Raw genomic sequence first — 15,436 nt, 5'->3', positions numbered from 1 at the left:
GATAAATACAACATGGGGGGGGGGGGGTTAAAGGGTCATCTCTTTAAAAAAAAATGTTTTATTGTGTTTTGATTTATAAATCAAATTATAAACCTTTCACACCATAAACATATTGTACAAGAAAAAGGAAAACAAACAACAAATTAATACAATTTACATAAAAACAAGTTGCATCATTTTACCTAAAATGTTCATAGAATTTTCATAAGAAACAAATGAGGAGGAGAAGCAAAGTACGGTTTTAGGCTCTTTTTAGTTTTCCAAGTACCCTGTTGTTCCTCCCTCCTTCTTAGAACATATTGTGAATCCTCCATGATCCTATTTTAGCGTTATATTGGATACCAACTTCATTTTGAAGTGGAGTGATTATCCCTATCCCCCAGCACAGACAAACTCAGGACCACCGCGACCCCAAAAGGCTGTCGGCACTCCTAGTAATGCCTGAAGGGCCTCCAGGCTTAACCTTAGAATTCTTAAAAAGGCACACAATGACAGTATTAGCCAGGTAAACTCTGACAATTGTGTTGACCCCAAGAAACGGTCCCTTGGCTCTCATAGCGCGTAGCATTCCATAACCGTATGCTTTAGTGTTTCCAGAGCATCACCATTTTTACACAGTCCACATTGCAAGTCAGTTCTAGACCCGTCCCATCTCCCTGTCCGCTCCAACGTTCAAAATTGATTTAAACTAAAGCGTAGGTATTGTGTTCGGGTATTGGGGGTGCATGGAAAAAGGCCTTTGTATTTGATGGTATCCTCCCTTTTTCTTGGAAACTTTGCATATTCTGCGTAGAGTGTGTAATTGGACAGCAAGCCCACTGCCTTGCACCAGTCACACTCGCACAGCTTCTTTTTCACGTTGCATAAGTTATTAGCTAGCTCTTCCTTTCTGGAGCTGATTTGAGATAGCAATTCGTTCATAGATGTTTTGAAGTCGTTAATTGCTGATCACCTCCCCACTGTTGATAGAGCGAGTTTGTTGGAGCGCTTGATAGTCTGGCGAACTCTGTGAGTTTCCTCCATTTCGCTCTAACAGCCAAGGAGATCAGCCCAAACTCGTGTCTAAGGACTACATTTGGGATCGAGTTGGCCAGCCCTAGGTTTTTTCCACCACAGCGCTTGTATAAGCCCCCATGTCAAACGGTGAGATATCTAACCCATCGAGTAGCGTAGGTTCTACCTTTAGCAAGGAGAACTGAACCAGCGGCTGCAGGGATTACCGACATAGTTGAGAATAAATGTTCTTCATTTTAGCCAGGGGCGGAGTAGATTTTTTCCTTTAGAAATTGCTTCCATCCCTTCATTGCACTACTGTTTGCCGAGCAGTAGCCCAGGTATCTTGAGAAGTCCACTCTTTCCAAGGATTGACCTCTCTCCAGTTAAAGGTCTTTGGCCACTCTTTGGTGGTAAACATTAGGACCTTGGACTTTTGTCCATTTACCTTTAAGTTGGTGTCAACTGCATTGGGTCATCACTTTCAGAGAATCTTCGTTTGTGTCAGCATGACCTATTGAAGGGTTCAGTCATTGAAAATGGCTCTTGGAATACAAATGTCAGGGTGCAGTAGAAAGTGGCTAGAATGGAGACGAGCATTGGCCGCCCTTTCCATCCTGACCTTCCTGCTACTATAAACTCATATATGGAAGGATGCCTTGAGGGATGCTGAAGCGGGCATGACATCTAGCTGTCTTCTGACCTTTTATTGCCTCAGAAACCGAACAGCGCTGGAGGTGTTGGATTTTATTTACGCATGTGTATTTGAATACCGGCATTCAAAGGTCGTCGTGAGGTGCAAATAACACTACAGGCAGATTCTCAAGAGCTGTCCTTCCACAAATAAAGGGCTCCGGAAGCGAATCCATTTATTTGCGCCAGAAAAACATGCACGTGACTTTAGTCATATAGCGCATCATGGATGCACACATTGAGGCGCCTTTCACCCCATTTACACAATTACGGCAATCAGGGAACAGAAGGGGGTGTTTTCCGGCCTTTAAACGTGCATTTTGAAGTCACAGAATGGATGCACTTTCAAATGCGAGAAAAATGTCAGCATCGGCCGTGCTTCTGTTTGGAACCGGGGGGAGTGCACAGTGCTTGGGAGGGTCAATTCTGATCCTTTCAGGAAGTTTCTTTAGTTGAACAACAGAATGATCTGCATATGCCCTCCCTTGAGTTTCTATCCCTCAAACAGAAAATAGTTTTACTTTTTGCTGACATTTCAAATTAAAAAGTTCTTTGAGGGCCCTGTCACTGTGAAATGCGCTCCCATCAACCAGGTACATTACATTAGTGAGGGTAACGTGCTCAAGACCCTAAGGCATGGCAGAGAGTTGTCCAAAGCAGTATTTGCGCTGGCCACAGACTGCCGGAAATGTGCAGTTCACCTTGGTAAATATGGTGACTCGCTCAGCTTTCAAAATCCGCCATTTTGTAATAAAGTACATCTCCTGCAAATTGGGACACATGGCTTTTGTGAGGAACAAAACCACACACGCCCTTCTTTAGAGTTTTACTCTGGCATGAGGCCTTCATAGCTGTACGTTTTCACAGGCTTAGGCTGCTTTGCTCAGGCTAAGGATGCATTAAACATTTGCACAACTAGTCCTAAGATAAAACTATTTTCATGGGTTCTTCATGGCAACATTACAGGGCTTTCCCACAACCTGATAGCACCATTATTTTCTTGCTTCGGCCACTTGATTGGTAATCCCCTAACTGCATGCCATCCCGCTCTTGCCACACAATACTTCACTGGAGCGGGGTGGTGTCAGTGAATGGGGCAGGAATAGGGGTGGTGCCATGGCAGTCAAGCGATGGGTTAACTGTGAACTAAACTCACTACTTCCCCCCCCAATCTGATAACCTATGCAAAGAAAAAGTATAGCATTATGTTAAGCAAAAATATATATGATTGTGGCTTTATAGACTGCATCATAAATTGAAGACTACGCATCCCACAATGCAGTTTGAACCACACTTGAAATATCCTTGATGTTTTACAATTGTACTTTTATTTATTTTTTTAATTTGCTTTTATTGGTTTTATCATATACAACAAAGAAAAGAATACCAAATAATGCACCGGTTGTCACATTTAGTTACAAAACAAAAAACAAGAAGCTTAATGCCAGCTCACAGTGTCATACAGTTATCTCAGTTCTCAATTAAGGTGCATTTCCTGATACTCAAAAAGAAAAAACAACTCCCCCTCCCCCCCCTCTTAATTTAGCACCAATCAGTTTTTCGCAATTCGAGCCCCGAAACGTTGATAGGGCAATGTTCCTGACTCCAGTGTCTGATCACACAGTGCCCGCTTGTATCAAGAGATTTTTCTATTTTTTTCTTTTCAATCACTGCTACCTCAGCATTGGATTTCCATTAGGTCTCCTCAGGTTCGTCTGATAGGGACTCATTATCTAGCGTTAGGTGTCGACTTTTAAAGTCCATCCATAGGGTTTCACATTGGGCTGCCCTTCCGTGCAGAGTGGCAGTTATGGTTTCCATCAGATAGATGTTCGTGGCTAGGGCAATCCATTCACTGTTCCTAGGGACTGTACCGGATTTCCATTTGATCGCCAGGAGAGCCCTGGCGGCAAGGAGTAGATAGGGGGTCAGGCCTTTCACTCTGTTCCATTCGTCCGCGTCTCTCTCTAAGGCAAAGAGCACCAGATAGGGGTCAGCTTCTCTCTGAATACCATCAATTTCCTTGATCCACCCCAGTACTTCGTTCCAGAATACTTTGATGCGCGGGCAACCTCACCACATATGCCAGTAGTTAGCCGTTTGACCACATTTCCTCCAGCATGTCATTGACTGAGACATTTTGGATAGTCTGAGGGGGTCGTATTGCCACCTATGCAGGTATTTGATGGCATGCAATTTGTACTGACACGATAGCGATGTTCTAGAGGCGGCCCTGCACATTAGGTTCCATTGCTCGGGGTCTATTTCTTCCCCAAAGTCCTTTTCCCACCTAGACCTCAAGGGCTCAGTGGAACCGTCTCCCGCTGCTATTAGTTCCTGGTACATTATTGATATGAGACCTTTCCTCTCCACTCTAGAGTCCAATATCTTCTCGAACGGGGTCAATTCTCTGCTCAGTTTGTCCTTCCATTCTGCCTTCGTCAGGACCCCCTTCAGTTGGATGTACTGAAATGTGGATACTGTGCCTATGCCCAATGCTTCCGTCAGTTCTGGAGAGTGATATAGGAGTCCTTCCTCTGGAGCTGGCCCACTCTCTCCAAGCCAGCCTCATACCAGGATCGGTAACTGCCCACCTCTGGTATGCGATCGTTCATGCCAGGAGACCATAGATGGCTGAGCGGGGATGGCCAGGTGGTGATCCAGCGCATCTCCCGATTCAAACGCCATATACTCCAAATCGTGTTCAGTATAGGGTGGCCCTTGATTTTCCGTAGTACCCTTTTGTGCGGGGTCCATAGCCATTCTGATACTGTGGCCGGGGCAAAGTAATGGTTGTCCATTTGGACCCATTGAAGGTCAGGGTGTTCTCTGAGGTGGAGAATCATGACTCGTAATTGGGAGGCAATGTAATATGATCTCAAGACCGGGAGCCAAACCCCTCCTCTGTCCTTGGGGAGTATCAACGTGGTGTATGCAATTCTAGGTTTCTTACCCTGCCATATGAATCTCATCAAGATCTTTTTAGCTTCACTGAAGATCCCTTTGGGTATTTCGATTGGCAGCATTTGGAATGGGTACAGAAAGCGTGGGAGGCATGTCATCTTAACTGCGTTTATGCGGCCAAGCCAAGAGATCGTAAGTTTACTCCATTTCTTAAGGTCCGCAGTAAACCGCTGGAGGAGTGGAGGGAAGTTAGCTTCGAATAAGTCATTCAGGTTTCTAGTAATCTGTATGCCCAGGTATTGTAGTGTGAGGTGTTCCATCTTAAGGCTTAGTGGAAGAAACTTAAGATAATTTTCTGTCCTAGTTCCCTGAAGGGGGAATAGAATGGATTTTGCCTTGTTTACTCTAAAGCCGGAGAATTGGCCATATTCGTCCATTAGTCTAAGGACTTGGGGAATTGACTCTGCAGGATTGGTCATGTGTAAGAGAATGTCATCCGCATATAGCGCTATTTTATATTCCACCGGGCCTAATCGGATCCCTTCTATCGCAGGGTCGGCTCTTATCCTTTGTGCGAGGGGTTCTAATGAAAGGGCGAAGAGGATCGCGGAGAGGGGACATCCCTGTCTAGTCCCTCGTTGTAATTCAAACCAATGGGAATATTCACCATTTACGGATATCGATGCTGTAGGAGATGTATATATTGCCTGTATGCCCCTCCTAGTTTTGGGGTCTATTCCAACCTTCTGCAGGACGGCTCCCAGAAAATCCCACTCGACTCTATCAAAGGCCTTTTCGGCATCGATTGATAGCAGGACGGGGCCCCCGGGGAGGTCGCGGGCCACATGAATGAGGTGCAATGTTTTGCGCATGGAGTCTCCCGAGTATGAACCCAACTTGATCTGAATGGACCAGGCGGGGCACTAGCGTTTCTAATCTAGCCGCCAATACCCTGGAGTAAATTTTGGCGTCCAGGTTGAGAAGGGAAATAGGGCGATAAGATCTGCAGCTTTTGGGGTCCCTACCCTCTTTGGGAATCACCGTTATCAAGGCTTTTTTAAAGGAGTTCGGGGCCTGTCCTGTCTCTAATATTTCATTAAATAGAACCGAGAGGAAGGGGGCTAGTTGTTTGGCAAACGTCTTATAGAAACCGGCGGTATAGCCGTCTTCTAGTGTTAGCCTTTTGATCGCCTCGTGCACTTCCTGTTCATTAATCGGGGAATCCAGAAACTCGGTTTCTACATTCGTTATCATGAGCATAGGGATTGATGATAGGTAGGCTGATGGGCCAGGTTGGCCGGGAATGATCTCAGAGGTATAGGGTTTCTCATAAAATTTGGCAAAGGATTCTGGGATATTGCAGGGGGTATGGGGAGGAGGGACAGGATCGTCGATGATTTTGTTCACTCTACGGTCAGCTCTTTGTTCCCGAAGTCTGGCCGCCAATAAGGCGTCGGCCTTATCTCCTTTCTCATAAAATTTCTGTTTTAAAAATTGCAATTTACGCACCACTTGATCATGTTCCAAGAGCCGCAATTCTTCCCTTTTCAGCTGCGCAGTTTTCACTTTATCGGGGTCAACTCTATGTTCTTTTTTCATCTCCGCTTCTAATTGACCTATATCGGCCCTCAACCTTTGCTCTATAATTTTCCGTTCCCTTTTCTTTGCGGCCCCCTCCCGTATTAGGGTCCCTCGCCATGTGGCCTTCCCTGCCTCCCAGACCACTTGTTTGGAAACCTCCCCATCGTCATTAATTTTAAAGTACTCTTCGATTTCGGTCTCCATAGTCGTCTTGAAAACCGGGTCCTTCCAGAGGGTTTCCTTGCACCGCCATTTCCCTCCCATGGTGGGTAGGTCCGCCCAAGAAATGTCAGCCAGGACCATGTCGTGGTCCGACCAGGTTATTGGAATAATGTCTGAGTGTTGTGTAGTTGGTATGAGGTCGTTCGACATGTGTGTATATATAGTCAATGCGCGTAAAAGTGTGGTGGGGGATTTGAATAGAAGGTGTATCCAGCTACACCGGGATGCATTATTCTCCATATGTCACTCATGTTGTACATATCCATTATCTCAACAAGGTCGGTATTTCCCTCTTTAATCTGATTCCTTGTCTCTGGATTCCCCGGTTTCCAGTCAATACCTGGATCAGCCCATTGGTTGAAGTCACCCCCCAGGATTACGTGCCCCGTTGCCGCCATCATTATTTTTGGGATTACTCTCTGGAGGAATGCAGTCTGACCAATGTTTGGTGCATATACAGTGGCAATAGTCACTTTTACTCTGGCTATTTTCCCCGTGATCAGGAGGGCTCGACCTGCCACATCAGACCATGTCTTTTCTACCTCGAATTCGATGCCCCTCTTGAGCAGGATACCAACCCCACCTTTTCTCAGCGGGCCTGAGCCCCAGAACTCCAGTCCCCCCCCGCTTCCCGATGATGCTTCTTTCTTCCCCTTTGGCAAACTTGGTCTCTTGCAAGAGCATTATGTCAATGTTGGATCTGCGGAATTCCCTTGCTACTAATGACCTCTTAGTTGGAGAGTTCAGCCCTTTTACATTGATGGACGCCACTCTGAGTGAGTCTTTTTTTTGGTTATCAAGAGATGCCATCTTCGAATGTCTCTGGAGTGTCTTTCAAGACTGTCGGCCAGACAATTGCTCGCTTCTCAAGGCCCATATCAACGTTGGTGTTGCAAACTAATTCAAATGGTGCTTTCATTATTCCCACACCCCTTTCCCTCAGAAGTTGCTGAGGCTCAAAGAAGCCCAGGAACTGAGGGTGCTGTATTAGCAGCTTTTGACGGCATCCGAAACAGACTTGGTGACAGTGTTCCGTCCATTGTCGGACCATCAATGGCGACCGTTACCTCACGGTCCCAGTCAAATTTTCCATCTCAACATAAGGGTGAGCCCCCGTCCCACTTCCCCCTCTCACACCCCTCCCACTTCATGTAAGACAACAGTGGTAACAACAATAATCATACAAAAATATAAAAATATAACATTACGTGCATTCCCGGGGTCGTCTCACTCGGGTTCCTGCCCCCTCTTACTTCAGAGGGGTGTTCTACTTCCGTCGTCCCCCGAGCACTTGACTTCCAAGCTCTCGGTCTCCATATGACCAGAGTCCTGTGCTTCAACCATGGGTACCAGTGCTTCTGGTCATGGCATTCAGGAGGAACATCCTCATTTTCCATTATCGGGTGTGTTATTGGGGCGTCTGTATTTTCTAGATCCTTTCACTCTTTTGCGCCTAGGTCCCTGCTGATCCCATTGCATTCCATCTCACCCGTTATCCCCATTTTCATTGTCTTTTGGGCCTGTACTCAGAAGGTCGGAAATGCATTCTTTTATGTCATCTCTGATCTAAGGACGATTTTCCTACTTCCAAGTTCAAAGGTGAGTGAGAACGGGTAACCCCATCTGTATCGTATGCCCTGTTCCTTGAGCCATTTTGTCAGGGGACTGCAAAGGCGTCTAAGCGCTAACGTAAGCGCAGATAGGTCCTGAAAGATTGTAATTTGAGCTCCTCCCATCGTGAGTGGGTCTCCGGATCTGGCCTTCTCAAGAATCCTAGTCCTGTCCTGGTATCTATGGAATTTGGCCAAGACCGAGCGGGGACCACCAGGGGGTCCACCAGCTCGGTGTATTCTTTCAGTTTTGGGCTCATCGATTTCTTCATCGGCCGTTAGAATTTTTATAATATCGTGGATCGTGTCCTTGAGGTCCTTTTCGGTTTCCCCTTCACGTTCCGGGATTCCAAAAAAGCGAAGATTATTCCTTCTTTCCCTATTTTCTAAATCGTCCATTTTAAGGCACATCTCCTCTTCCTTTTTCTCAATGTTCCGTATCCTCATGTCCATTTGTATCTCAAGTGTGTCGATCGACGCCTGGTTTTTTTCAACACCCTCCAATCTCTCTTCAAAGCTGTCCATTCTCTGGGTGATCTTAACGATTTTGCCACCAAGGTTGGAGCCCATGCTTTTAATCTCACTTAGTAGTGCCGCAATGTCCCCCCTAGTGGCCACGGCTCCCGCCTCCGAGGCCTCCAGCGACATGGTGGAGATGTGTCGGGCAGTCGGAGAAGATGGGGTGTATGCGAATCTGGAAAGTCTATGTCGCACGTTCATAAAATGGGCCCAAAGTCAGAGGAGGCACACGCCCCTGGGTCGGGGGCCTTACCTTCTGCGGGGTCGCGTGGGGTCCTAAGAACAGGACAAACTCGAGTGCTTCGCTGGTGATGTCGGGGAGGTCTTCAGTTGGGATTCCGAAGAGCCGAAGGGCAGCAAGTCGTGAGCGCCGAGTTTGTGCCGGCCTGCCCGGGGCTGGGTTCTGCGTATCACAAGGCTGCCGTCCCTCTTCCTCAGTTTAAGGCCGTTGACTCAAGCGTAAGAGCGCTCCGAGCGCGTATTCGATGCAGTTTCTAGTAGTCTCTGGGTTCGGGGGTCTAAGGCACGATGGCCGTGAAGGGCCGTAGATTTTCGGGCTTACCGACCTGGGAGTGGATCCGGGGTGAGAGGAGGCACACGCCCCTGAGTCGGGGGCCTTACCCTCTCCAGAGTAGCACAGGCGAGTAAGTTCCGGGGGCACTCATACACTGATACAAGGCTGTCATTCTGGGTGGCTAGGCAGGGTGCCAACAACTGTCTCGGCTCCTCACAATGTAGCCTGATGTTAGGATTAGGGCTACAGTCTATGGCTGGCAAAAATGGGGCTTCCCGCTCAGGATTCTGGCCGCGCGGTGTTCCTGAAGAACGAGTGCGCAAAAGTGGCTGGACTCTCCTGAATTACTACGTTCCGTACCCGAGGGGCACAGCCCATCCACATTCAGCGGGGGCAGAGAAATTCGCCTCCCAGGCGCAGCACACAAGACTCGCGGGTGCAGGAAGTCTTCTGCCAGATTGCCGCAACGCGAGGGCGCGGTTTCACTGTCGCTGCTGGGCCGCCTCCGGGCTTAGATGTTCACACAGTGATATCTCCACTTCTACCGGTCCGATTTTGACCACGTTTGCTCCCAGGTGAGGGGGGGGGGGGCCCTCATACAGCTCCTCAGCACTTCTCAACTGGTGGGGGGGTCGTGAGATGGGGGCTCAGGTCGCCTCAGGGACCATGGGTGCTGGAGCTCACACGGAGTCGGTGTTCATCCGTGCGCCCCCTGGTGGCCAATCCTACAATTGTACTTTAAAGCCTAATGGGCTCACAATAAAAACAACTGTGTGATAACTTCATGTGCTAATAGTCATTGACGCAGAAATGTAACTTGTTATTTATAATGTGAAAAACATTCCAGGTAAGTTTCTCCAAAAAAAGCAAAGCTGGTTTGCTTGTCAAGCTAGCAGACATTATGGACATAGACTGGACAATGTGTTATTCGTTTTTATTTTTTGGCCGGAAAAAATTCACATATTTGATAGCATACTGTAGCATTGCATGGCACCCCTCCTGGGAGCATGGTAGCTCTCATGATGTTGTAATGGGTCACAAGGCAGTGGCCACGTGACCAACCTAATAAAAGCTACGAGCCGCTTCCGGCTGGTCAGTCAGACTAACCACGACTCCGGTGTACTTTCTGTTCAGCACCATGCTAGTGCTACACGCTGCTGAGTGGACATTTTTCGGATCTTGGGCAGGCCTTGCCCACTCAGGCCCTACCCTGCCTACGACAGGGCCATCTCTTACAAGTCTCTGCCTGCCCCCCTGCTCGCAGCTGTGAATGCGCAAGGGACAGCGGGGGTCACATTTTGCCTCACCAGGGCATGTTTCAGCAGTCCTCTTGAGTGTCAGTTGGCCATTCGTGAGAAGGTGACCCAGTCCTGTCTTTGCTTGGAATTCTGGGATTTGTAGTTTTCCTAAATTTCAAATGGGGAAGAAAAAAATACAACTATTAGACTCCAAGGATTTAAAATATTGGACTGGGTGGCCTTATCACGGCAGTCCACGCGAAACGTGAGAGCTCTAATTTATAAACGTACACATGATGTTTTATTAGGGCTGCACAAGGGCCCAAGGGGCAATGGCAGATTCAAGGCAAAAGGCCCCTCAGGAAAAAACAGACAAAAAGCCCTGAGTTGGGTGGGTGAGGTGTGGTCAGGGCCGACCTTAAGAGCAGCAGCGCCCCCGCCTCGTCCACCGCGTGCCCCTGGTTAAAAGGGGGCGGGGCGGAAGGGGACAGGGCCAGGATGGGAAACATTTTTTTTTTTAACCTCCTCGGCGAGGAGTTTAAATAGGGTGCGTTAACACCCCATTGTAATTGAATGAGCCCACCGCTGCAGGTGCATTCAATGACAATGAGGCACCTGCCACTACACCAGCTCGGGGGACCCCTTGAAAGACTCCCCAGAGCTGGCGTGGTGGGGGGGCTAATGGCACCTATTTTTATGAAAAGCGCCCGCGGCGGAGTGTCGCACTTAAATGCACCCGCCGCCGCAGGCACATTTTACAGTAAAAGGCCGCCTGCCACGCCTTCTCCCACAACTCCAGCTCGGGGGAGCCCTTGAAAGACTCCCCTGAGCTGGCGTATCGGGGGCTAATGGCGGCCTGGGGGGCGTGGCCCCTCCCTAAGGCCGGCTCTGGGTGTGGTGGTTGGACAGGTGATGGGGGCAGTTCTTGGGGTGGGCAGAGACAGTGCTTGTCTTGTGTGCCCCAGTTTGGGATTTTGGAGGAAATGTTTCTAAATGCTCGTTATTTTCTGTTTTGAATTGTTGTTAGAATGTAATGTGTGTGAGGGGGCGGTCTTTGGCTTTAAACCGTTTTGTCTCCTTGTCAAGTCTGGCTGAAAATAGAATCTTGCATAGCCGGCAAGATTGTTATGTTATGTTTTTTAGCATTTATATAGTGCTCTATATATCATTGGTATGACCTCAAAGCGCTGGTCAGTTGAATGCCCTCGGGGACCGCAGTCAAGGTAAATAGAGAGAGTAAGGTGTCATAGGGTGCTTGGGTGCACCAGTTATGTGTGCAGCTGGTGCAATTGCCTGATGGTAGCTGCATCCTAGCACTAGATTTGGTGGTATTGATATCAGTTGAATGTCTGCAGTCTGGAGGATGGACCTGCTAGACCCGCACAAGCCAAAATGTCAAAAAAAACTGCAACCAGTTGACTTTATACGACATGGTTTGGTGAGTAAAGATGTGACGCGCTTGGTGAGTAATGCAAAAATACACGTGTCCATTTCCTTTGCTCAACTTATATGAATCGTATTTGGGCAGGGAGATGAAAAACGAAAATCCTTTGCAGAACAAACATGTCCCTTTTCAGCCCATTAGCCAAACATTTACAGGACAGGAAACAGGATGCATATTTTCCTTATTCTCAGAGTTAAAAATATCATTCAATTTGCCCCCTGCGGAGGTGTCTTTGCGACCACACACTGAGGCGCCACACTGCAATTTAAAAACGAGCATTGCCAATGGCAACCGTTTGCGTAGGCCTGGAAAGGCATTTGGCAGACACTGGTCTAGTGGTAGTAACTGGCCATTGATCTCAACAGGTACAAAATGGTGCGAGTACCTGAGCGTCTAATGGCAGCACCTGGCAAATGCCTAAAAGTTCTACACAAGCCAAAACTGTTGGCTTTGCCAATGCTTATTTTTAACCGGACTTCAGTGAAGGACGCGCGGAGTGCATATAAATGGAGTGGCTGAAGGCAGACCTGGTTAAGTTATTTTTCTTACACAAGTAGCGGGCTTAGAGCTGCAATTAAGTCGTTAACTCTGAGAAGACTGCGTTGAAAAAACATTGTCAGGCACTTTGAGTGCAAAGTTTGATGATAAGGCTTGATTAAACCTATCTCAAAGAATTTCTAAGAGTCACAAGGAGGTGTTGTGGTCGGGGACAGACAGGAACTGAGTAGGAACGGCTATAGGGATTAGCATGGCTGTGTGCAGTCAATGGGTGGGCAAATCACCTACAATCTGTGTGTCCCTCCTCATATACCATTTCTTGCTATCTGTACTCTAATGCAATAGTTTTGGTTTATAGGTGGCGCAAGCACCACCTAATACCCAAATTAATGAACCCATGAAACAGGCTATATGTAAAAAGAGCTACCAGTGAAGTTTCTGCCAAGACCAAGTGAAAATGAAAGCAAACTGAGAGTGCCTTGCCATCAAGGATGCCTCTAGAAATCATCATTCGGGGGCACCCGCAAAAGCAGGGGGCACCAATGCCAAAGTTTAGATTACTTACAAGTATACTTAACTGAAATTAGTTATATATTATGTCTTTCTTTGAGGCGAGAACCATAGCTCCGAAGTATCATTGCAATGAGTGAGTTCAAAGACAACTCAGTTTGCAGTGAGCACTTTATAAATGGTCAAGATTATTCTCATGGTCCGTACGACTCGTGCAACATGTGGCGTAAGGGGCTTCTAGGTGCTATACATTGAGCAACACTATATGCTATCAAACTATGTAAGAGTTAGACTTTATGTATAGCCCACACTGAAGTGAATAACTGCTAGGACTAAGAGGTCCCAATTTTGGCAGTTACGGAAAATCTGAACAGTGAGGAAAAGGGATTTTCCCAGGATCACATAATGTGGTTAAAAGAGAGTTGTTCTTCATACAATGTCAAATGCAAGGAAGCGAAAGCTCCGTATTTATGTTAAAGTCAAGGAGCTCCAATAGTCTCCCTACAAAGAACTATTTGAGAAATTGACAAACCTGCTCAGCTTGCTCAACTATACCTTATGTCCAAAGATAAGTTATGAACTGTTAAATTAGCAAAAGAATGAGACCTTTCATCCAATGAGAGTTCCCTCGATGGACATGCCAGGGGACTATGCGGCTCAGCTGAATGGCGGCAGGCTTGTTTTCACGCTTTTTCAGCTTCATAATCATACCTTTGATCATCAGGTGTCAGAGCTACAGGAGAAACGTTTGAGAGGGGCTCTACAGGTGGCACAGGATTTGGGGCTGCGTTCTTTTTTTGCCAGCTTTGACGCTTCTTATGGCCGCATGTGTCCATGAGATATCGGAAGCCTGGCAATGGATTTGCACACATGCAGGGACAGAGCAATAACTTACTCATATAGGCCACGATTCATAAAATTATTTGCGTGTAAAACGGTGATTTGCGTGGCATTCTGCCTGAAAATCCCTGTTTGGAGATTGGGGATTTGCCGGCAGAATGGCACGCAAATCCTTGTTTTACACGCAACTAATTCCATGAATCAGGGCCATAAAGTTATAAAGTGTGGGCCGTGCCCAGTGATGGTTAGAAAGGTATATATTTAGGGCGCTCGTAGTCTGTTTGCTGCTAACCCACAAGCCTGATGTGCACAAGGTTGCACACAGAAGCGGGACCCGCTGCTGCACGTGAGAATTTCTGGGTTTGAGAAAAAGGGATTGCGATCTAAGGCAGCCGGAGGACATCGCATTGATTTGTAGGTAACTGGAGGGGGCCATGAAGGATGGGGGGTGGGGGCATGCATCAGGTAAGGGGTGCAGGGCGGACCCCGGAAACAGAAAGGAGACTGTGAGCAAAAGATGACCTTGCGTGAGCGGCTTTATAACACAGTCAAGAAAAGTAGCGGGATTCACCCCAGTGAGACAAAGCCTAAGAGAAGACAGCGAGCGAATTGAACTTGGGCCTCCAGTGAATTCAAGGAACGGAGGAGTCGGAAGGTGCATGGAGGATAAGGCGCACTGGTGATCAAGGCGAAGCGAGAGGTCGGGGAAGGAGAGTATACCAGGATTCTGTGGCACTAAATGGCAGATACAGCTTTAAGGTGACACCCTCTAAATGCAGGGCCTCACATCAGGCAGTGGTTAGTCTAGGATCACCTGCTTTCACAGTTATCCCCCCGCCTCCCCCACTGTCCGCTGTATTGGCTCCTGCTTCCTTAAAAATGTTAAATTATGTAAATGAGGATGTTCAAACTGCCTTAATATATTCTTGTGCTTTATTAAGTGTGTGTGCTTGAGTATAATCAACCTTTTACACTGAGAAATGTACAAAGTTAATAAAAGAGCACTGTATCAGAAACAATGATAAGAATATATGACATTATACAAACATAAAATTACATAATACAATACAAATTGGTCAAGTAATTCTATGAATCTTAAGAATTAGATAATATACAATTAAAATGACAGTAAGATCATCCTCGTAATATCTATAAAATGTCGGCATTCATGATGACAGGGAAGAAGATATTTCATGTCCCCTAGACCAATAGTATAAATTATAAATCTTATATTAGCCCAGAAGAGCAAAAAGCACTGTCATCCAGTTTATCTTTGATCCTCCACCAAATGTGGTAAGCTGCCAAAGAGTTTACCAATGATTCCGCCCCATAGATCACTGACCAAAATTGATCCGATCTTAAGGGCTTGAATCCTTGGTATCCCTTAACATATAAACTGAGAGCATATAAATCAAGGACAGAGCATTGTGTAAGTACATGACGAGATGTCTCAATCTGTGACTTACACAATCGACATGATCGTTCTTCCAATGCCCTTCCAGGTGCAAGTGTTACAAATAACTGGCAATATATCAAAGCACAGGTAAGTTATACATTGATTCAACGAAGGCAGTCGCAGTTTCAACAAGATCGAGGAACTTTCAAAAACCTGCCCTGTTCAGAATAATTAGCATACTTTCGTAGTTTGGATAAATGATGGAGTGATTGAATTATATCATACTCCTTAGTCTTCTTTGCCAATTTAATTATAAACAATGGGACATCTGATAAGGAGTCACAAGACAAGCCTATATTTAAACAATGAATGTTTACCAATTCCTCCATATTTTTAAAGCAGGTACTATGTGAGAACCTCCTAGAGTGTTCTAAAGTGTGGGACAGCAGAGTTTTGTGTTGGAAAGAATCATAC

General features: G+C 46.7%; 1 protein-coding gene across 1 annotated transcript in view; it reads left to right on the top strand.

The window, feature by feature from the left end:
* The window catches only part of SARM1 (sterile alpha and TIR motif containing 1), a 189,460-nt gene that overhangs the window by 100,863 nt on the left and 73,161 nt on the right, over positions 1-15,436 (top strand). The gene's annotated exons all lie outside the window — the stretch shown is intronic.

The sequence above is a fragment of the Ambystoma mexicanum genome, chromosome 9 (genome assembly GCF_040938575.1).
Source record: "Ambystoma mexicanum isolate Mex_15411 chromosome 9, UKY_AmexF1_1, whole genome shotgun sequence".
NCBI classification, from domain to species: Eukaryota; Metazoa; Chordata; class Amphibia; order Caudata; family Ambystomatidae; genus Ambystoma; species Ambystoma mexicanum.
Note: the sequence above shows the minus strand (reverse complement) of the source record. Positions and strands in the feature narration are given on the sequence as shown.